At 46.1% G+C, this 23565-nt stretch overlaps 1 pseudogene; it reads right to left on the minus strand.

Annotated features, from left to right (window-relative positions):
• Positions 1-5811: 5811 nt before the first annotated feature.
• LOC114640400 lies at positions 5812-21733 on the minus strand (annotated as a pseudogene).
• Between the last annotated feature and the right edge of the window lie 1832 nt (positions 21734-23565).

The following is a 23565-nucleotide window of genomic DNA, read 5'->3' on the forward strand; positions in this document are numbered from 1 at the left end:
TGTAAAAACCCTGCATATTTCCTGAATTGTGGCTGTAGTAATGTTTCCCAGAGAACTGCTACTGATATGTCTGACATTGCCTCTGTCCCACAGTGCTGGGGATGAAAAGAACATAGGGCCTTGAATGTGCTAAGTAATCTTTTCTGATGTGTCTCACCCTCTGTACTAATCTCAGTGTGTCATATATGAAGCTTCACATGAGCCACCACCGAGACACCAGAAGGCACCCACAGACAATGAAAGTACTGTGCAACCTGAAGCAACTTGTGCCAAACTTCCTGCACATCCCATGTGAATTTCATCTTTGCAGAGTTGGCATTTATCAGTGTATCACTGTTTGGAGACTAAGGTTTTCCCTCCCCTTTGGGGGTATACCATATCACTACACTAGCCCCAATACAAATAGCTTAAAAATTGTTATACACACACACACACACACACACACACACATTACAGATGGTTATGAATGGCCATTTGAATTGAATGCTAGGAACTGAATCTGGGAGAGTAAGAACTGTAGGTACTCTTAATCACAGAGCCATCTCTCCAGCACCTTTGTCATATTTTAATTTAGCACATGTGTGTGCATGCACACACCTGCATATCATAGTACACATATGTAGACCAGATATGAAGTGTAATGAGTCAATACTCTCCTTCTAACATGTGGGTCTCAGGAATGGAACTCAGACTTAGTGGCAAGAAGCCTTACCTCACTGGCCCCATACGACAGATATTTTAAAGGTAAATACTTACGTGGTATATCTTTTTATCGGAGTCTACCCATGTAAAAGAGGGTCAATGAATAGAATATTTGCTAGCTTTGAATGGATCAAGAATAGAGAGAAGAACCACCCCATTGGAAATGACAGCAATTATTAGTAATCTGCAACTGATTGCTTAGCTGACAATTACTGCTCATCAATTAGTGCTCTTTGAAAGATTGGTGCATTGTTTAAAATGTAAAATCATGTTGATGGTGTGTTGGCATTGGTCAGAGCTGAAACTGACACAAGAGGTAGCTGCCTTTGGAGCACGGTCACTAAAATACATCTTCCTTCAAGAACCTGGCAAGTTTGACAAGAAGGGTCCCTGGTGTGAGCCAAGCTGTCAGAGGCCAGATGTATGTATAGAGAGGGATCTTAAAAGGGCTGAGACTGCAGATGACAACTCAATGACAGCCCAGAGAGGGAGGGGGAGCCTGTGATTACAAGTGAAAGGAATTCTTCTGATTTGGCAATAAGGATGCCTCCTCCATGCCTCTGCACCTTACCCTGCTCACTGTCTGGTACTCAGGGTGGCATAGGACATTCCCTGGGAGGCTTGCGACTTTGATGCCCTAATGTCACAAGTTTGAAAAGTCCTCCCCAGCCCATTCTCGGTGCTTTTAATTTTGTTCTGTTTTTGTTTTGCTGTGCTCAGGACAAAACAAGTGCTTTGCCATTGAGCCACACTTCCAGCCCACTCTTCCCAAAGTAACCTGTGGTGGTTTGAATAGGAATGGCCCCCATAGACTCATGTTTTAAACGTTTAGCCCATAGAGAAGGGCACTATTAGGAAGTGTGATCTTGTTGGAGAAAATGTGACACTATGTGTGTCACAGGCTTTGAGGTCTCTTATGCTCAGGCTATGCCCAGCAACAGTCTCCTGCTGCCTGCTGATCGAATTGTAGAACACTCAGCTCTTTCTCCAGCACCATGTCTACCTGCACTCTGCCATGCTTCCCACCATAATGACAGTGGACTAAACCTCTGAAACTCTAAGCCAGCCCCAATTAAATATTTTCTTTTTATAAGAGTTGCCATGGTCATGGTATCTCTTCACGCAATGGAAACCCTAAGACATAACCCACAAAGGCTTTGAAATGGCCAACCCAGAGGGGATTCCACAAGACGGAGCAGGACTTGACTCCTTGTTCAGCTAGAAGGGAGAAAAGCAGGCACCCTGTAGACAATATAGAATCTCCATGCTGTCTACAAATTTGAAGTGTTCTTAGCTCTGATTTAGGGAAATTCTGCCTGGGTGGAGACAATATTGATCTCTCTTTTTTTTTCTTGGTGGAGCTCTGATGGGGTTCTTGCAGGTGTCTGTTTATGGTGTAAGAGCCACCCAGGCTTGTTCTAGAGATACTCACAAATTATAGCTTCCCTGCCCTGCATAGGCAGGTGGCAGGAATTGGGTGTTAGCTCAGATGGTTCCTGCAGAGTACAGCTGGGTGCCTACCTCCCAGAGGCCTCTAGTTTGGGCATATATCAAGAAAAGATTGGAAGAAGTGGAGTGGTGAGTCATGAAATCTGATCCGTGGTTGCTTTTCTCTAAATCCAAATGGAGCTCCACCCACTATCCAGCTGCTTGTGGCCTTAAGTCAGGACACAGTGACCCTATGTAGCTGAAGAGGCAGAACAGGACAAACGAAATCTACCTCCTCTTCTGGGTAAGCAATCAGCCTTGTGTTTTTGGTCAGTATGAGCCCAACAGAGCCACATTGCCAACTCTCTCTCTCTCTCTCTCTCTCTCTCTCTCTCTCTCTCTCTCTCTCTCTCTCTCTCTTCACACACACACACACACACACACACACACACACACTGAACCAAAGGGGAGCTTTATGGGCAGAGCACATATGTGTAATAGTGACTCCGATGCTCTGATGTATCTTCAACCTTGTCCACCCGAGGACTGGCTCTCTATGGCTTCCCTTATCACTTGCCCCTCTTGACCATTTGCTCACCTGGAGGTCCTCCTGTCTGAAGGAGTGGGCACAACCTCTCCCCTAGCCCTGAGGGAAAGAAGGGAAAGCCATGAGCTATACTGACACACAGAAGAGCAAGCATCACACCAGGGCAGTGGGCTTGCACTTAGTAGCCCACACAAGCACTTGGTGTTATAGGATACAGACTTGTAGAGGCTCTCCCAGCTGCCTGAATGCATTTGAGTGTTTCATCATCTCAGATCTATAACAGTCTGAGACTTGCTGCTGTTTCCCCAGAGTTTCTTTTGTCCTGACACATAGACAGCCTGGCCTGTGCTGTGGCTTTCCTGTGGACTTGTACTGCACTTCTCTCCATGCCCTGCCCCACTTACAGCTCACAAGAACTCTATAAAGCCTCTGAGAGCTTCCCAACTTTGCTGACAGACTGAGGAGGTTATGCAGCCTAAGGTTGCACAGCTGGGATACGGCAGAGCTAGGAGCCTCCTGGAGACACTGGCAACCTGTTGGGGATGACATTACTTTGTCTGTGATTAAAGCTTTTGCATTTTGCCATGTTTGGGTCTTGTGTAGAGTCATCTGATATAGGGGGTAGCTAGATATGCCTATGGGGCAAATCTAGCTGTGGTCTATTTTAGTAAGGCTTAAGCATTAAGAATGGTTTCTCACAACTCTCAATAGGGTATTTTTGTTTTAAAAAACATATCAAGGATTCTGGGAAGATGGTTCAGCACTTGCTATAAAGCCTAAAGGCCCAGCACCCAAGTTAAAAACTGGGCAGAGTAGCACCCACATCTTTCATCCCAGCACTAGGGAAAGTAGAGATCAGTAGATTCCTGGAGCTCAGTTAGTCAGATGGCTTAAACAAGCCGATGAACTCCAGGCTCAGTGAAGGACCTAGAAAGGAAGAAAGAAAGAAAGAAAGAAAGAAAGAAAGAAAGAAAGAAAGAAAGAAAGAAAGAAAGAAAGGAAGGAAGGAAGGAAGGAAGGAAGGAAGAAAGAGACAAAGAGAGAGGGAGAGAGAGAGAGAGGGGGAGAGAGAGAGAGAGAGAGAGAGAGAGAGAGAGAGAGAGAGAGAGAGAGAGAAAGGACTAAAGAAAATAAATGGACCTCTGGCCTCTATTCTGCTATACAGAATACAAGTACACACACACACACATACACACCATACATCCCAGAGAAGGAGACAGAGAGACAGATCATATAAACATCAACAACAACCCCAAGCTCAGTAGCCCCAGTGTCATGTTAACTATCCTCCTACTGTTCTGTTTTTGGTCTCCCTCTCCCAAGAGTGCTCTGCAGAGTTAAAATATCACTGAGGGCTTTGCAGGTACAGCTCAGTATTAGAAAATGTGCCAAGTACACTGTGAGGCCTTGGGTTAGATCACTAACATCAGAAACAAAACAAAACAAAGCAAAACAAAACTCAGTAAAATTGTTCTATGTTTGAAGATGGAAGTGCAATTAACAGTGGAGATCTCTTCTTCTCCTCCTCCTCCTCTTCTTCCTTCCCCCTCCTCCCCTCATCTTCCACTTTCTCCCTCTTCCTCCCTGTCCTCTTCTTCTTCCAGTCCTTGCCCCTCCCCTCCTCCTTCATCCTTCCCCTCTTGTTCTTCTCCCCCTCCTCCCTTCCTCTCCCCTCTCCTCCTCTTCTTCTACCCTTGTCATGTCATCCTCTTCTCCTCCTCCTCCCCCTTCTCCTCCCCCTTCTCTTTCTTCTGAGATAGAGCCTTACCATGTAATTCTTTACCTGGAATTCACACTATAGACCAAGCTGGTCTCACAGAGCCACACCTGCTTCTGCCTCCCAGTGCTTCAATGAAGGTTGTGCACCACCACACTCAGCTAAAGCAGTAGAGATCTCAGACTGCTGGCTGTTTCAGCACTTGAGTCTGTGCAAACCTCAGGCTAATTGCCTGGCAGGCTAGGCCGAAGGCTATGTCAAGACTTTACTGGTTGTGTAAGAGGCTGAGACATTCTAGTCTTGGAATAGAGGGAAGGAAAGAAGAGACTCTGCCCACAGCTTCCAGAGACCTTAGCAGGGAGCTGTAGGCTTCTTATAAGGAACATGCATCACTGGTCTCCTTTAAAAGCAGCTTATGTTGACAATCAATTTCTGGAAAGGCTTCTCTAGCTCATCTTGACTCTTAGCTACAGGTGTAGGGTAACTTATCAGCCTCTGTTGTGCATATTAGAACTGCCTTTAAAACCAAGTTAAACTAGATCAAAGGTTGCATCAAGCAGTTTTAATGATTTTTCTTTTTTTCTTTTTCTTTTTTTGTTTTTTCTGTTTGTTTTTGTTTTGTTTTGTTTTGTTTTTTTCGAGACAGGGTTTCTCTTTATAGCCCGGGCTGTCCTGGAACTCACTCTGTAGACCAGGCTGGCCTCGAACTCATAAATCCGCCTGCCTCTGTCTCCCAAGTGCTGGGATTTAAAGGTGTGCGCCACCACTGCCCGGCACGATTTTTCTTTTGGAACATGAAACATAGAACAATCATTTGAACAATGAAACAAAGACAAACAATTGACACACGTGGACATTGGTGTGCCAAGGACAGGCAATAGACAAAGACCTTTAGGAACCAAAGAGAAACTCAGGATGTCTCCTGAATTTTCTCCTGTTCCTAGGAGAGCTCTGAAATAGCCTTTTCATTCTTTTTTGCTGACACAGCTCAGAGAGAAGACAACTGCTTTCCTGAAATTCCCCCTCTCTCTCATACTCAAGATCTAACTCTTCATCTCTTTCTTTAGGAGATATAGCAGGCAGTTATTGATAGTAACACCTCAGTGCCCTGATTTCTGATTTTCCAATTCTTTCTAACCCTGTTCCTCTCGCCTGGGGCAGCTCTTAGGCTGCGGGCGAATGCCTATTTGAAATTCTCCCATGTCAAAATTCGCTATCACCTCCTAGGTGAGGTCAGCGTTGGGTCAACACTTACTCAACCTAGACCACATCACCTTAAACACACTTCCTGCAAACACAGACATAACTAGCTAGCATCAATGCTGTTTGTTGTTAACCAAGTGCTTGGGATACTCTTCTTCTTCCGTTTTCCATGGAGTTCCACCCAAGACAGCGTTCTTCAGCTGGTCCCCCATTTTCAGGTCCCACTTTGGGCACCAATCTGTAGCTGCCTGCGGCCACAGATGATTGGGTTCACCTGAAAGGGGGGCTGGGAATGAAAGGAGGACAGAGGGCGAAAAGAGATGAAGCCAAGACAAGGTATTCTGATCAAGGCTCAAAGTTTAATGTTCTGCTCTCAATATAAAGGGAAAGCCCCACCCCCACCACTGAACCCCTTCTTGCTTCAGCCTGTATAGGTGAGGGGGATCCATCCTTAATGACAGCCGGAGGTGTCTCAAGGCAATCTCAACAGATAGTCTATTCTTCTCAGCTTCTGTAACAGACTGTAGTGTAGCCAAAGTAGATAACACCTCCTGGGTCCTATTTGGTCTACTGTGGTAAACAAGATCTTTCAGGCCTGCTCAAGGCTGGGGTAAGGGCACAAGAAAGGCCACATTATCACCCCAGCAATGCAAATGAGCAAAGCATCCACTGAGACTTCAGGAAATGCCCTTTGACCTTTCACACTGGACATGTGATGTGACCAGGGTGGTGGATGCCTGGAGGACTGGTCCAGGTTTCACGGTTTCCCTGTATCATCTCTCCAGCACTTGATAAGACAAACTCAGTCACCCTCAGCAAGCAGCTTGGCTGGTGCAGCTTTCCTGCTTGGCTTATCAGCCTGCTATGAAAAGACCCTGGTAGTAAACAAGTACCCAAGAAGAGGGTCAAAACTAAGGTGGGATCTGGCTCAGTGGATAAAGGATTGTCTTAGAAGTTGAGGGACTTGAGTTTCATCTTCCAGAACTCATGTTAAAATGCAAGGCACAATGATGCACACCTGTATTCCCGGCCGGGGAGCTGGAGGCAAATAGATCCCCAGTCTAGTAGAATAAGCAAGTTCCAAGTTCAGAAAAGAGCCTTTGTCTCAAAGGAGAAGGAGACAGAGACAGAGAGGACAGCAGCAGAGGGGGCTGGAGAGATGGCTCAGCAGCTAATCTCTCCAGAGGCACGGGGAAAAGAGAGATGTACCACTCTTGTAAAGGGCAGTAGTTTGCGTCCTAGTGTCCATATTGGGTGGTTCACAACTGCCTGTGACTCAAGTTTCAGGGGATCTGATACCTCTGGCCTCTGCAGGTACCCACATAGGCACACATACACACACACACACACTTAAAAATAATAAAAAATATTTAATTTTTAAATTAAAAAATAATGTGGAGAGTGATTGAGGAAGATACTAGATAGATATCCACCTCTGACCACTGCATGTTACATGCATGAACACACATGCACTCCTGCACTCTTAGTTCACTTACAGACACACACACACACACACACACACACACAAAGAGGCTTCTCTTCATCCTTCAACAATACAGCCTTAAGGCCCAGAGAGAAGGCATGAGCCAGATGGAGGTCCCCCACGTTGCCTGGGCCAGCCAGGCCTCTGGCAATCTGAAAGCTGCTCTTCTGGCACTTTGGGCATTCAGCCCCTTCCTCCTGTAGGAAGAAGCATCAGGATGATTAATTATTTCTCCGAGCTGACTCAGACAACATTTTGCCTGCCAAAGAATTTTGTTAGCTAAGAGCATGACAGAGCAGTTCCTCCTTGATTCCTGGTGAGGGAACCTCGGCAAGTCCTGTCATGGGGAAAGGGGGGGGAAGAGGAGGAGGAGGAGGGATGGAGGAGGAAGCTCACAAGCCTGTGGCTTTGGGGTGGGGTCCAGTTTGGACCCCCAAGGGCTGGACTGGTTGCCAGGAAGGAGTTGACTGAGTCGTTGCTGAGTAGTGCCTCCCATGGGGTGTGTGAGAAGCCAGCTCCAGATCACTCTCACCACCAGGCTGCCTTTTATCCAGTCCCTATGGGGCCAGCCTTCCTCGCCTTTCATTTTGTTGATTGGAGACTGTATCCTTGAATAGAGCTTAATGTTCTTTGGAAATTATCTGCTCTCTCTCTCTCTCTCTCTCTCTCTTTTTTTTTTTTTAGCTTTCAAAAATGTCTCCTGTTTTCTGCATTTGTTATCCTTTGTCACTGTGTTCCTAACTGGACATGGACAATAGGACATCCGAGGAGAGATATAAATGCTGCTGCTCTGAGGTCAACCATGGGAAATTGGAAGGAAGAAAGAATCGAATGAGGCTCTGAGGGCTGGAGGCTGGGACTTAAGTCTTCCCCAGGGTGGGCTGGCTCAGGGTAAGCCAGGGAGAGTGGGTGGCAGGGGGTGGGCAGGGCTGCAAACGGGAAAGCTGGGCTTGGCAACCAGAAACTAATCAAGAGGGAAAAGAAGCAGAGCTGAGGCAGGAGCAGAATAGTGACCAGGGCATTCATTAGCTTCAGTAGTCCCTTTAACCAAGGCACCTGACCCTAAGTAAGATGTTATGCATAGTGAAGGCTCAGTAGTCCTCTTGCTACACACCCCTGGCCCTGCCCAACCCCCATCCCCATCCTCTCCTGCCCAACTGGCCTGTACAGTGTACCTGGCTTCCTGCTGCTGGGCCATAAGCTTTACCTACACACTAAAAGAAGAGCACTATATATGCAAAGAGGCCCCAGTGGGGACTGGGATTTTGTATGCTAACTAGACTAGTCAGTTCCATCTCCTGGTAGACAAGAGACTTGCTGTAAATTACATGGTTGCAATTCTACCTGAATACTCCCCAGCCCACCACAAACAACACAATTTTGGCTTGTAGACAACAACAAATACTAGAATAACTACTACACAGAAGGAAGTATTTTATACATTGTAATCATGGTTGCTTAATGGTAAGTTCTAAGAAAGGTATCCTAAACAAATTGTGATGGTGACCACCCCAGTCGGACATAGAGTCTCAAAGGGACACTGTTTACTGACCAAAACATTGCCACACATTACTGTATGCTATTTAATTCTACAGTAACCTCATGATCTGTTTACCAGTGAGTAACAAGAGTCCAAGAGGCTAGAGGATTGTAAGACCAGAGGGCTAAGAAAACTAGGGCAGTCTGGGCTGCAGCAATAGCAGGGCATGACATCCAGTTTGGGCTGGGCATATTCTTGAAAGGATGAATGAATCCTCTGGGTTCCAAGATCAGGGGTTGCCTAATGTGCCATTTGCTACAAATGGAGCCTAGAGTCTAACTAAAGCCTATAGATATGCTCAAGTGCATTTTCTAAGCCTTCCCGTGTCACCTAGAACCTTCCTTCAAGAAAGTCTCATTCTTTGATGCACCAGGTATTTGCTTGAAAGCTGACTGACATAGACCATGGGGCTATAGAAGAAAATAGGTTAGACTCCCCACCCAAAGGAATTCAAATTCCAGCTAGTGTGTAGACCAGTTATGTCTGACCTGGGCAGTCAGTGTGTGGATCAGAGAACATGGGAAGGTGAGCACAGCTAAGCTTCCTAGGCTATGGACTGTGGCAAGCAGACTGTACCACCACCAGAATTGCCATCATGAGAGCTGACCGCCCCTGGCCCTGGCTGCTCTCATGACTTGGCAGCTGTGCCTCTTCTTCAGCTGTAATTTTCATGCCTTTGCCAAAAGACCTGACCTTGAGAACAAGATCTCCCAAATAGGAAAAAAAGAAAACCAACCAATCCTCCATGCAAGAATGACGGCTTGGCTTTTAAATTTTGTTTGCAATTTAGCCATGCCTGGTGATGTAGAACTGCCTATAATTACAACTACTTGGGAAGCTAAGGCTAGAAGATTGAGTTCAAGGCCATGCTGGGCTTCCTGGGACCTTCTTGTCCCTGGTTTTGACTATCTTTTTGCAGACACAGGTCCTCTTTGCCAGTGTATACAAAAAGGAAACCCTTACTCCTTCCCCGAGGTACCTTTTGTGCTAAGCTAGTTTGAGTCTTTTCTGTTCCTTCTAACCAGTCTTCAATATAAACAAAAAACAGAGTCTTAGAAGGAGCAGAAGCAGCAGGCTTCCGGTTGCCTGGATATGACCCAAACAGGGAAGGACAAAGTCAGACTGGTTTCCTAGAGACAGTCTCCAGGGATGCTTCCCTGCCCAGCACTTCGCTCTGGTAAGGACAAGGCCTAGGACCATACACTGAATGTGTGAATCTACCTGAATTGAAGCATAGTGAGACATTTCCCCAGTCCTATTCTTTGTACAGGAGCAGACTTTCCAGGCCATCCATGTTCTGTCTCTGGCTTTAGCTGTGAGGGTAGAACAGCAACCTTGGAAACAGCAAAGAAGGAAACAGATGACCTAGCTTCTAACCCGAGGGTATTGATCACTGCAAGCTCAGCAGGAAACAGCTTCTGAGGCATATTCTGCAGACATCTTGGTCCACTAAAAGATGAGATCCATATTAGCTGCAGAGAGGTCCTCTGGCTTTCTTGACTACAGTCTCAGCTGGTCCCAACTTGCCCGACAGGTTCCCATTTGCAGATTAGCCCTTCCTTACAGCAGGCATTACTAATTGCTCAGAAAGCCATGTATCCAGCACTTCCCAGACTCACAAAGCAACTCAGTACCTACTAGTTCAGCAAAGTGAATTCAAACTTTAATTCAGTACTATCTACAAGTCTTTCAACTTAAGCTTCTCCAGAAGATCCTGTAACTCATGCTTCAGCATGCTACAAAGCACTTAGGAATGTGTATTCAGGACACAGAACAAACAGGGCTCAGGTGACCCTGACTAGCTAGTAATTCCAGGTTCCTCTATTGAATAGGACCCATTTAGGAGTAAGTTAAACTTTATACAAGGCTGGGCATGGTGGCACACACTTTTAATCCCAACATGGGAGGCAGAGGCAGATGGATCTGAGTTTGAGGCCAGTTTGTTCTATGTAGTGAGTTCCAGGACAGCCAGGGCCACATAGACAGATTCTGTTACCTGTTGTTTTGTTACCAATAACAAAATTAAAAAAAAAAGTTATACAAGAGAAAGCAAGGATTTGTTCTCTCACGAATAAGAATTCTAGAGCAAGAAAGTCACCTCTGTTTTCCCCCAGCACATCCTCAGCTCTAAATTTCTCCCCACCCCCACCCATTACCTCATGATCCAGGAGGGCTGAGATACATCAGTCATCAAGTCTGCATTCCAAGCAGCAGGATGAGGGAGAGGGACTCACTGGCAATAAAACAGTGATCCACACGTCTGAGTCAGCTCAGTTAAGTAAATGTCTTGAAAATTCCACGTATCATAACCCTTTATATCTCAGTAGCCACAGAGGCGTGGAAGTGGAGTCTTTAGCTGAGCATCATGCTTTTGATGAGCTTGTGCTTTAGAATTAAACAGAAGAGCAGAACAGATGTCACTCAGTAACCTGAAATCTCTGTCCCAGTCCCTAAGCTAAACTGACAGGAAGTGTGTATGTATGCTTGAGAATGCACACACACACATATACATACACACATCTACACACACACATCTACACACACACACACACACACATACACACACACACACACACGAATGCACTTGCGTATTTTCTAAGTTAAAAATCAACAGATCTATACAGGCAACTCCCCGTTGCTCTACATCTCAGATTCCCTGGATGCAGGGGTAGTGGCCAGAGCATTCTTCTCCATGGAGAGTGGTAAGAAGTTACGGGAAGCTCCTCCTCCCTGCCTCCATTTCTCATTTGTATTCAGAAGACGGGACCAGATAGACTTCAACCTAGACAAACTGCAGACAGTTAGCAAGTGGGTATCAGTCACGAGGCTGGGTGCTTTTCACTGGAATGGTGCTTGGTGCTGACCTTCTTGTCGAGGGTCATGTAGTGCCTTGAGGGCCCTGCAGTGGCACTGGCAGCCTGGATGCAGTGCACTTCTGATCAGTCCCAGCAGGCTCAGAACCCTCTCTGGTGACCTGCAGGTTTGTGTGCCAGGTTTTAGAGCCAGGTGAGAAAAGAGAGACCCCACTCCCTCCACCTTTAGCCCCCCCCCAAGGCTGAGGGGCTCCCATAGCCACATTGCAGCATTTTTTTCTGTGATTGTGGGAACCCCCCACTGCCTTGGATTCCCTGATTAGTGCCTTCACGCACTGCAGGTTGCTTTTCTGTTCCATTGGAAGTCTGTAAATGTAGGCCAAGTGCGATAAGGAGGGCCAGGGGAGTGACAAGGGACCTGTCCTTTGTTTTCTCTTGCCTCCCTGACTTTCCTTAGGTAAAATAGGAACTTGTAATCCCACAGTGGGTGGCTCAGAGGGTTATAGTAGGTACAGTAGGAGACTAAAAACAGTGAGGTCCACATCTGAGAAAACAAACTGAAGATAGATAGCAGCTGCCATTGTGCATACTGGACCCCTGAACAAAACCTCTTCTGACATGAGAGAAATCTGCAACTCTGGCATCTTGGATGGTGTCCCAGGAAGGGATGGGCACTTGCCTCATGCCAGCCCTAGGCATAGTCAGCCAGGGGAGGGGGTGGGGTGATGACCCCGGCCATTCCCCATCCTAAGGCTCAGGCCCGGCTCAGGGAGCTGATTCACATTTTGTCCTGGGAGCACTGCACTTGGAAAATCATTATTGATTCTGCGGCTCAGGCTGCAGAGGAGAACGAGGGGACTGAATTCATTACCTGAAGCACTTATGCTTATTGTCTGCTCCATTTAAAGAGGTACGTGGCAATTGTTTTCATTACTGTCTCTTCTGAAAACAGTCACATCCCCTGTTCTGCAAAGGCAGAAAGACCTGGCTCAAGAGCACGTGGCCAAATAGCAAAAGTTAGAGATCACAGCCCTCAAGTTCCTTCTGGACTACTTCACCAGTCTGATCCCCGAGGGCCTGCAGTGGCTTCTCCTGCCTTGTCCTCACAGATAAGTCATGAACAGTCAACAGACGCTAGGCTACATGGTCCCCCCTACCAGCTTAGAGGTAGACTGCAACTCTCCAACTGAATCTCGAGAGACCCTGCTGCGAGCCAGTCCTCAAGTAGAGTGTTAAGACTTTTTCCCAGGGTCTATGTCACAATGCAGAGCTATGGATACCAGACTTGGGGTGTGTGGAGAACAGCAAACTGGCCTTGTGAATCCTCTGTATTCAGCACGTATTCAAACTGTGGCAGAGTGGCATGGATTGGAGGGGGAGGGGGAGATTTAACCTGGAAACAAAGCCCTGGTCTAAGCAGGTCACTGTGCCTCATCTATGCAGGGCACAACTGCTCCAGCACTTTCCACTCAGTGGCTGGCAGTGACTCCAGGAGTAGTGGGTCTGAGCACTGTCCATTTTCACAGGAGCTAGGACTTAGGGACAGACAGCCCAGCTCCAGAGTCTAAATAACTTAGAATCTTCACCAGTCTCCCCCGTGCTCCCTCTTGGGACGGTGTGGAATGTGTTGAGTTTTTCAAGATAATCCTGCACCCAGGCTCTTCACAGAGGAGGCCTGGCCAGCTTCCAGATAGTTATAATTCAGTGCCTGAGCCAGGGCCATGCTGCCCCAAACCTGGGAACCAAGGCCTTTGTTCACAGCAGTGTGACAATCTGTCCTGTTACCAAGAGAAGCATTCTTGTCACGTGGCCTGCTCCGAGATGGACCAGTTTGTAGAGAACAGTGTTTAGTGACTGGTTCTTGCAGCTGCACAGAGAACATGGTGAACCTGGTAGGCCTGATTGCAGAGGGAAACTAAGAAGACAGGTTGTGGCCTCTCAGTTAATGAAATAGACACCTGAAATAACCCCAGCCCTCAGGCCTGACCTCATAGCTTTCTTGTCCCAGGAAGAAGCATTATCTGATTCTCAAGAGCACAGTTCAGTTCTCTTTACTATGACCTCTCTGTGTCCTGAGGCAAGGCCTTTCCTCTCACCTTTTGAAATAAACTCAAGGGGTCAGTTATCTGGAGTAACTCAAATGTCCCAGCATGAAGACCACCTGTGGGCCTGGCTCTCCTAGGGTGTCCAGAAAAGGAAGCCTTTTGGGATTTGCATGCAGGCATCTGTTACATGTTCTTTAGCTGCTGGGCAAAAACCTCTGTGTAGACACAACCGTCTACTGTCAGCTTTCAAGACAGGCCTCAGCAAGCAAGCAGCTTGGTGGGAGGCACTCTTAGTCACCTCGGAAAGTCAAGCTGACATGCCACCTGACCTCAGAGATGTGTGTGTCATGCTCTTCCTGTTCTCAGCATTTACTGGTCCTTCTTACGGCCTTCTCTTGCCTACCAGGGGCTTAGATGAGAGGCTAGGAACCCCTAGAATAGAGCTGGCCATTTAGATACCTTAATATTACACCCAGTGGCTTCCAAGCCCAAATGCTTAACTCTGTCATTGGGACTCTGCCAGATTTTTTGTAACATTTGAAAACAGTCATCAAAAGCACCAGATGACAGAATTTCCCTCTGAGATTGGGAATTATGATTGGGATGATAGCATATTTCTGGAACCCAGGATGGATGGCTTCCCAGAGGCCAAGAGAGAAAAGGAGGTCAAACTCCCATACTCCCATCCCAGTTCACTGGAAGCAGCTCAATTCTTTGTTGTTTTATATACTGAGATTAGGGATAGAATTCATTTGAATGAAAACTCCACTGCCTATTATCCTCCCCCTTGTAGCTGTCTTCAGACACACCAGAAGAGAACATCAGACCCCATTACAGATGGTTGTAAACCACTATGTGGTTGCTGGGAATTGAACTCAGGACCTCTGGAAGAGCAGTCAGTGTTCTTAACTGCTGAGCCATCTCTCCAGCCCCCGTTATATAGCTTTTTAAAAGAAGAAACATCAAGCTAGGCAGTGGTGGTCTTTAATCCCAGCACTCAGGAGGCAGAGGCAGGTGCATTTCTGAGTTCAATGCCTGGTCTGCAGAGCCAGTTGCAGGACAGCCAGGGCTACACAGAGAAACCCTGTCTCTAAAAAAAGGAGGAGGGACAACAAGAGGAAGAAGTAGTGTGTCGTTGCTGTGTTGTGTTGCTGTGGTCTTGGGGAAGGGACTCAGGGTCTCAGCCGTGCTAGGCAAGAGCTTTATGACTGAGCTACATCCCCAACACTAAGAAGTCAAGCATGAAGAAACACTCTGGAACTGATTAAGGTCTCAGTTGGGCCTCTCTGTATGCACCCAGCAGCTCAGTCTGACCAACCCTGAAAGATGTTGCATGTCCCTATGATCTTCCCCAGCTCTTGTCTTTGTGACAAAGGGAGATCACTATTTGGAATATTAACCCAAAGTAATAACCACATACAGGGATCTAACATAGTTCAGAGTTAAAATCATGTGAAATTAAGGCATATATTGCCTTCCAACATAAAAGAGTCATCTTTCTTCCACCAGCCCTGAGTCAAGCCCAGGGAAGAACAGGGTCTCATGAGGCTGGTTGACTTGCTCCGCTCAGCTGTGAACAAGTGACCCTTTGGCTACAGATAGACCAAAAGGAGTATCTCAACCTGCTTAGATGGTGGCCTCTTTTAAAGTGAAATGTGAGGCCAGGGCTCCATGCCACCATTGTCTGGAGAGCTCCCAGGGAAGCTTCTGTGCTGTGCCCTGGATGCCCATTGCAAGTGCCCTGGCTGGTCCCATCCCTGGGCTCTGCCTGTTGCATCAAATGACTGTTAACATTTCCTTTCAGCCTTTTCAAGCTGCTGGGTGAGAGCCAAGTGGCAGCTTCGCAGGGTTCATTCACCCCAGAGCAGCGAGCTTTTCAGCACTGTGGGAAGGCTGTGTGTTTTCAAATCAGCATAGTAGGGCAGAGCGATTGGGAAGGCTTTTCTCAGCCATCTCACACTCCTACTCACTGGGAGACTAAGCCTGCCATGTGAAACCTGTCTAGAGTTGTGACACCCTAATGTCGTCTTCTCAAACACCCACCCCTCTTAAAATGCCATGAGCCATGTATTGATGTTTAAGTTAAAGGTGAATTAAAGTTGGAAAATTACTGGAGGGTTGTCTGGCACTGCACAGAAAGATTTGGAAATCAGTTCTCTACCCAGAGAAGGCATTTGACCAAACTGTGAAGCAGGAGGAGGTTGTCTTTGAAGTTGCAACCCACCCCCACCCTCTCCTCAGTCCCTGCATTCACAGACTGCCTGGTACCTCCCTTACCAAGAACTGGCCCTTGCCCCTGCTTCAGCCCTTGCTCTGGACCTACTTCCTCTCAGCTCGCCTATGACCATTCAACCTGGGCGCTTCTCCAGGCGCTCCCAGAGACATTTCTTTGGAAATGCTGACAACTGAGGTTCCTTCTAGCACAGAATTTTGGGGGGTATTTAGGGCGGTACTAACATTTTGAAGACATCCTAGGGGATATCTGTAAGTTCACTAGAGATGATACCATTCCCCTCCAAAAATAGTTTTCAATAAGATGTCAGTCAATGATGGACTAAATGCAGGAAGATGGAAGGTCGCTAGGTCTATTTGGTAATGTCTGCACTATGTATGCAAAGCTTTGCTTGGGACAATATAAAAGATATTGAGGATTCTCTTTTCACTTAATCCATTATTTACTAAACATCTACTATATGCCTAGGCCTAGGAGTCCAAAGACGGATGAGACTCAGTGTTCCTAGTTACAATGGATGCTTCCTGAGCAACACGGATAAACACGTCAGGAGCTCAGATGAGAGGAGGCAGATTCTGCCTGGAGAAAGCTACCGAGGGTTAATATTCACCTCGTACTTTATTAGCTTATGTGAGACATGATCACCCTGTAGAGTCCAAACCGTCTTCAAACTCGTGGTCCTCCTGCTTCAGTGCTGAGATTATAGGTGTGCACCTCCATGCATTTGGCTCACATGGCCTACAGATGAGACGTTCACCAGGTTGAGAAAGAGAGAGAAGCCCAAGAAGGGTGGCAAAACAAGAAAAAAACCACAGAGGTAATTTCTGTGGAAACCCAAGAGTCTGAAACATGGGAAGGGAGGTGGTAGGGACAGAATGTAAAAGCCAGGCTAAGGCTGGGCTGTGGACAGAACTCATTGTGGTTTGGATCTTGAATGGTGAGGAAAATTATAAATCTTTAAGACAGGGCCTGGAGTGAGGGCTTTAGGTCATTGGCAAACGATACCTTTGAAGGCAAGTGTGGGATTGTGGCCCTTTCTTTCTTCTTTCTTACTCTTCCTGCCGTGAGGTAACAGTTTTGATCATTATACAGTCAGACGTCAAAATCTGGCCCCCATAGAGATTGAGAAACAGCAACCAGTCTGGCCAGCCATGGCCTAGAGCTCCTGCAACTGTCAACTATAAACTATAATTAAACCTTGCCTTTGGCTTTTGTTGTTGTTGCTGTTGTTTGTTTGTTTGTTTCAAGACGGGATTTCTCTGTGTAGTCCTAGCTGTCCTGGAACTCACTCTGTAGACCAGGCTGGCCTTGAACTCACAGATCCACCTGCCTCTGCTTCCCAAGTGCTGGGATTAAAGGTGTGCACCACTTCCATCACCCAACACCTATATTTTTAAACTTCAAGTATTTATTTATTTATTTATTTATGTATTTACTTTTAAAGACAAGATCTCTATATAAACCAGGCTAGCCTCAAACTCATAGAGATCTCTCTCAGTTTTCTTTGTCACAGTGACAGGGCTTATACTAGTGGACAAAAGTATCTATGGAGCTGCCTGAAGTTTTTCAGACCTCGATTTGGGAGGCTACTGCCTTCTCCCAGGTTAAGAGACAGATAAAACTTCAACTGAAGCTTCATCCAGGGCAGCAAGAAAAGGAATAAAATGTATGCAGATAACTAGTGGCTTTGATAGTGAAGTGAAAAGAGAAGTCACAAGTGACAGATGACAGTTTATGCTGTCATGTGATGTGATGACACTAGCTGAAGATAAGAATTATGGGAATAAGGGCCCAGGAAATAACAAGGTTTGGGGCCTGTTGGTTAAGAGACCAGGGTGCTCGATGAAGGGTTGGTGGAGATGCTGCATGCATCTTTGTCCAGTGTTTATGGGTTTGGTCCTAAGAGAATACCAAGTACTTGTCTGTGGCAGCTGGTCTCTATCTCTGATCTGACTCAGCCTCCAGCAGGAACATTTTCCCAGTAGACAACATGGTGTAGATGTAGATAAACATCTGGGGAGTTACTGCCATTAACCAAAGGCAAGCAAAGTAGAAGCTTCCAGAAGCTCTGGTCGATCCTCTTTATATACAAACATATGTCTTCGTTTTTCTAAATTTTAAGGGGTGGGGTGTAGCTCTTTGGTAGCACACTTGCCTAATTTACATGAAGCCTTGGGTCCATTCCCTGAACTGTGAAAATCATTAAACAAATGTTCAGTTCGATTCCAGCCCAGTCCAGTGTTCTCCTTGTTTCTGTCCCTGTCCCTGTCCCTGTCCCTGTCCCTGTCCCTGTCCCTGTCCCTCTCCCTGTCCCTCTCCCTCTCCCTCTCCCTCTCCCTCTCCCTCTCCTCCCTCTCTGCCTCCTATGTAGCCCAGCTGGCCTGCAACTTACCACTTCACTCCCCTGCCTAGAACTCATATGCTTTACCATGCTTCCCAGCTCACCATTCCCCACCACCACCACCACTCATTCTTTGTTTTAACTTGTTTTTCTCCGGTAATAGCTTTCCTTGGAAACTTTTTTTTTTTTGAAAGAAAACTGAAGACTTGTTCCTTCTTCATTTCCTCATGAACATTGTCTAGTGAAAACAGGGATGATTGGCTGAGTGAAAGTCAACAGACTAGAACTCTGCTGCTGAGATGAAATACTTCAAGAATTTCTGGTATAATATTTGCATGACTAGGAGTTCACCTCAGAAACCCTAAAAGTGTTCATGCTCTCCTTCATGTAACTCCCCACAATTATACAACTGTGTACTTTGTATTATTATAGAGAAAAATGAGAAAAATGAACTAAAAACTCCAAAGTAATGAACTAACCAAATGAATCTAAATGATCCATAAACTAGAGCTTAACACAAATAATATAAGATTCAGGGCAAGCAGATCTCTGTGAGTTCGAGACTAGTCTGGTACCCATAGATAATTCTGGCCAGCCAGAGTTATATAGTGAGAACGTGTCTCAAACAGCAAAAACAAAACCAGAAAAAGAATAAAACCAACAGCAGCATAGATCAACATTAACTGAAAGCTACAAGGACACACAATGTTTGTTCATTGAAAAAATTAGATTATGTAAATGTAGTATGTGTAATTTTGAAAAGATTAGAAGACTTAGCAAAGTGTGAGTGGGTGTTGAGATGACAGTGGGAGTCTGTGCTTCAAGTTTTCTTTTACTGCCGCTGTGATTTCTCCACGTACAAGGGCCAGTCATTCCCTCAGCCAGGGATAGACTGAAGAACAGGGAAACCCTGCTACAGTAGCAAACTTGGAAATGTGGAAATTATATAAATTATATTTTTTCAATTATGAAGGCATCCTCTGGGGGTTCTTTGACACAGATAATCATACAGGGAGTCTGATAGCAGGTTCTCTTATTCTGCATTCCCAACCTTAGGTCTGAAAACCTCAGATCTTCTGTCTCTCAGAAAAAAAATTGCCTACAGCCTCATTTCTAACCCTGAAATTACTGTGATTTTTGGTATTTTACCTCACTATGTGCAATTTCCCTCCTAACCCAGAAGCACTGCCGCAAGAGATAAGTAGCCTTCATGATGACAGGGGTCATGTGAGGGCCACAGGTTCGGAGAGTGACAAAGAGCCACAGAAGACAAAGAGGTTGCTGGGAAACAGACGCCAGAGCACGACCAGATCAGGTTGCTGACTACATTTGCAGAATAACATTCTGTTCTCACCCGTGCAGTTGAGGGGCAGCAGGCAAGAAACAGAGAGGCTAATCAGGGTGATCTTTGCTCAGTCAGTTTCCCAGCTAGTAGGTCTGGGTGAATTCCTTATGCCTCATTTTTTTCTCCTCCGTAAAACAGATCACAGTGAGCTGTACCTTCCTAACCACTTCCTCCACACTCCCTTCCAGTCCTCTACTTTCTTCACATCAGAATATCTAAAAAGAATGATCAGTACTCAATTTGAAGCTCTCTCCATCTAGGCTCTGGTTCTTCACTGCAGTGAAACTCACGTTGTCATGTGGTAGATGAACAATCCTTAGCCATTGTCATCCATGCTCTTTGAACAGCTGGAGTCTTTTTCCTCTTTTTTTTTTTTTTTTTTTTTTTTGGATAAGGTCTCCACATAGCCCAGGTTGTCCTAGAACTCACAGAGATCTGCCTGCCTCTGCTGCCCGAGTGCTGGGCTCGCAGGTGTGCTCCACCAATGCCACACAGTGCCTTACTCCTCTTTAGCACACTTTACTCATGGCTTCTAGGGCCCTGACCTTTCCTGCGTTTCCTGTGTCACTCTGCCCCCTCCCTTGCTAGACTGTCCTTTCTGTTTTTCATGAAATCCACACTACCACATCTGACTGTTTGACACCTTTATTTGAAAGTCTTTTTTTAAAAGCTCTATTTTTATTTTGAAGTGTATATATGTCTCTGTACGTGTATGTGCACATTAGTGTGGGTGCTCTCAGAGAACAGAGGAATAGGGTACCCCCAGGTCTGAGTTCATCGGCATTATAACCACCTGATGGGACTGAGTGTAATCCTAAGTAATAACAGCACGTGCTTTCAACTGCGGAGTTATCTCTCCTGCTCATATGTGGAGGTCTTCATAAACATCCAAAACATTAACCCCACAAGCTGGAGACTTAGATCCATGGTAGACCACATGCTCAGTGTGCGCAAGAGCCTGGGTTCAGGTCACAGCAACCAAAAAACGATGGCCACCCAATGAAATCAAAGTCATGTCCACTACTGGCACTTGCCCTGCCCTCAGAATTCCCATATGAACAAAAACCTTAGGGTCAAAACAAAAAAATGCTCAACTCCCCGCATCTCACTACATTCTACTCTTAGTCTATCAGAAAATCTGCTAGCTTTACCTGTAAATATACCCAGAATCAGGATATCCTTCCTTATCTTCCTCCCATCACCCTGGCTGACCTACTCTCTCACGCCACTCCAACCACTGAACTTACTGACCACCTTTATGACTAACCTTGTTTGATCCACAACCATTTTTATTTATTTTAGTGTTGGGTGTTTCTCAAAATGGCATCAAGAATGAATCTATGATACATATGGTATTTGTGTGTATGAGTTTGGTAGTTATGCTTGTGCACATGTGTGCCTGTGTGGATGTACATACCACAGTGTACATACAGAGATTAGACACACATGTGTGTCTGTGTGGATGTACTCATACCACAGTGTACATACAGAGATCAGACGCACATGTGTGTCTGTGTGGATGTACTCATACCACAGTGTACATACAGAGATCAGACGCACATGTGTGCCTGTGTGGATGTACTCATACCACAGTGTACATACGGAGATCAGACGCACATGTGTGCCTGTGTGGATGTACTCGTACCACAGTGTACATACAGAGATCAGAAGTTAACCTCAGCTGTTAGCCCTTGGCTTCTTCTGTGTTTTAGACAGGCTCTCTTGTTCTCTGCTGCACACATAGAAGCTTCTGGATATCCTCCTGTCTCCGCTTCCCATTGTACTGGTACTGTGGGACTGCTGGAATTACAGATGTGTACTCCCATATCATGCTGATGTAGCAAGTACTTTGCCACTGAACCATCTCCTTAGTCTGCTTCTACAGTGTTCTCAGTTCAGTTGTCTTTTTTTTTTTTAATGAGCCAAAATTTTATTTATCCATTTCTTGCATTTGAAGTATTCCTTGATGACATCCTTGGCCTGAGATTCTTTGTCATAGTCCTTAACCACTACGCAACTGCAACCAACCACTTTCTGTGGTTTCCCCTCTTGATCCATTTTACAGAGGCCCACCCATTCCCCTAGTTTCTTGTTGTTGTCAACCTTTATCAGATTGACTTGGTGCTCAGCACAAAGTGCCTCCACAAGCTTGATATACATGGGTTCATCACAGTTGGATGCAACCACACAGAGATGGGCTTGGCGCCTGTCTAAGGCTTTGGCAGCTTCAGTATGCCTTGTGCTAGGCCATCATGGATGAGGGCGGTCTTCAGCACCTCTTGTAAAGCAGGGTTGACGTCCATTACACCTCCAGCAGCTATGCCTTCCTCCACCATGGCGGTGGGTTACAGGTGACACTGAATCTTGAATGCACCCAAGCTTCCGCCTACATGCAACTTGGCAGTGGCAAGGGAAAAGCTCAGTTGTCTTATCTTTGCTCTCTGAGAATGGAAAGCCAACTTTGACAACGGCCCTGAAGGATCTCCATGACTTTGTTCCCTGTTGTCACTCTGATCTAACTTCCCAGATCTGCCTCACTCCCTTCACTACAGTCACCCTGGCTTTCCTTGAGCAGGATGACATTCCTGCCTCAGGGCAAAGAACAGCTGCCCTTTTCCTGGGATGCTTTCCCACTACTGTGTAGGTAGAACTCCTAGAGGAAGGAGGCTCCCAGACGGAGGGTGTTTGCCCCAGAATGTTCCCAAGGTCAAGGTCTGTTTAGGGGAAGAAAAAGCAGGACTAAATAGACCGTGAAGTCATCTCAATGAAGTTGCCAATCAATGCCACACATACATCTGATACTGGAAGGGACAACCTGAGTTAAGTTGGTAAGGTCTGACTTCCTTGGGTCTGATTCAGTTGGGGGTTGGGGAGCTGGGAGCAGCCTTCAGAGAGGATGATGGTACAACTCTGCTGTGGACTGGCAGATTTCTCAGCAGCTGTTGGAGCCCATATGGGTCATCATAGGATCTACTGTAATCTACCCACTGTGCTGCTTAGATGTACTCCTTGGTAGTTCAGGGAGCGTCTCCTTCAATCTTTAGTGACTTCTTTCCCAAGAGAAACATCTATCAAGAAGGTTAGGAGGGGAAACAACAGCCACTGACATTGTTGCTAGTCTCAGGGCTACAATTAATGTTCATTTCTCTTCCCCTATTAACAAGTCTAGATTACTCTCACTAATAAAGTAACTTTGCTACTCTAGATGGCTTACCTGGTGTCCCCTGGTCACCACACCCTTCTCGGGTTACAGCCACTGCACTTGTTTATTAGCTCTCGAACTTAAGTGAGGGAGCTTCAAGAGTCACTCAAGTAGAAACTCGATTGTCAAACATGTTGTCCCCTGTCCCCGGTGTGACAGCTGTACTTTCTTCTCTTGCTGATTGGTCCATTACTTCTGCTGTTACAGTTTGGTTATAAAGTGTCCCCAAAGGCTGATGTGTTGAAAGCTTGCTCCCTGATACAAGTGGAATTCCAAGGTGGGACCTTGGGGGAAGTTCTGACTATGTGAATGGACTGTTAAGAGACAGATTATGGAAGGTGGTAGAACTGTGGAGGGTAAGGTCTGTTTGGAAGACGTGAGTCATGGGGACAAGCTTAGAAAGAACATTGACTGCTCTTCCAGATGTCCAGAGTTCAATTCCAAGCAACCACATGGTGGCTCACAACCATCTGTAATAGGATCTGATGCCCTCTTCTGGCATGTCTGAAGACAGCGACAGTGTACTCATATACATAAAATAAATAAGTCTTTGAAGAAAGACATATCTTGCTCCTGACCCACAGCTAGCACTTTGTTCTCTAGTCACTGTGAGGTGAGCAGCTCGGCTCCACTCTGCCCTCCATCTTCAGCATAATGGTCTGCCTCAGCACAGACTCAGAAACACAAAACCAAGCGTGGCACTTTGAACAATGCATGGATCCCTTAGGCTCTTTGAATGCTTAGTCACCAGGGAGTAGCACTATCTGAAAGGATTAGAAGGATTCAGAGATGTGGCCTGGTTGGAGGAAGTGTGTCATTGGGAGTGGGCTTTGAGGTTTTCAAGACATGGCAAACACAGAGTTTCCCTCTGGATCAGGATGTAGCTCTCAACTACTCAGCTCTCAACTCTAGCACCTGCCTGCATTCTGCCATCCTCCCAACCATAATGACAATAGACTAGACCTC

Source organism: Grammomys surdaster, unplaced genomic scaffold (genome assembly GCF_004785775.1).
Source record: "Grammomys surdaster isolate TR1022 unplaced genomic scaffold, NIH_TR_1.0 125808, whole genome shotgun sequence".
NCBI lineage: Eukaryota > Metazoa > Chordata > Mammalia > Rodentia > Muridae > Grammomys > Grammomys surdaster.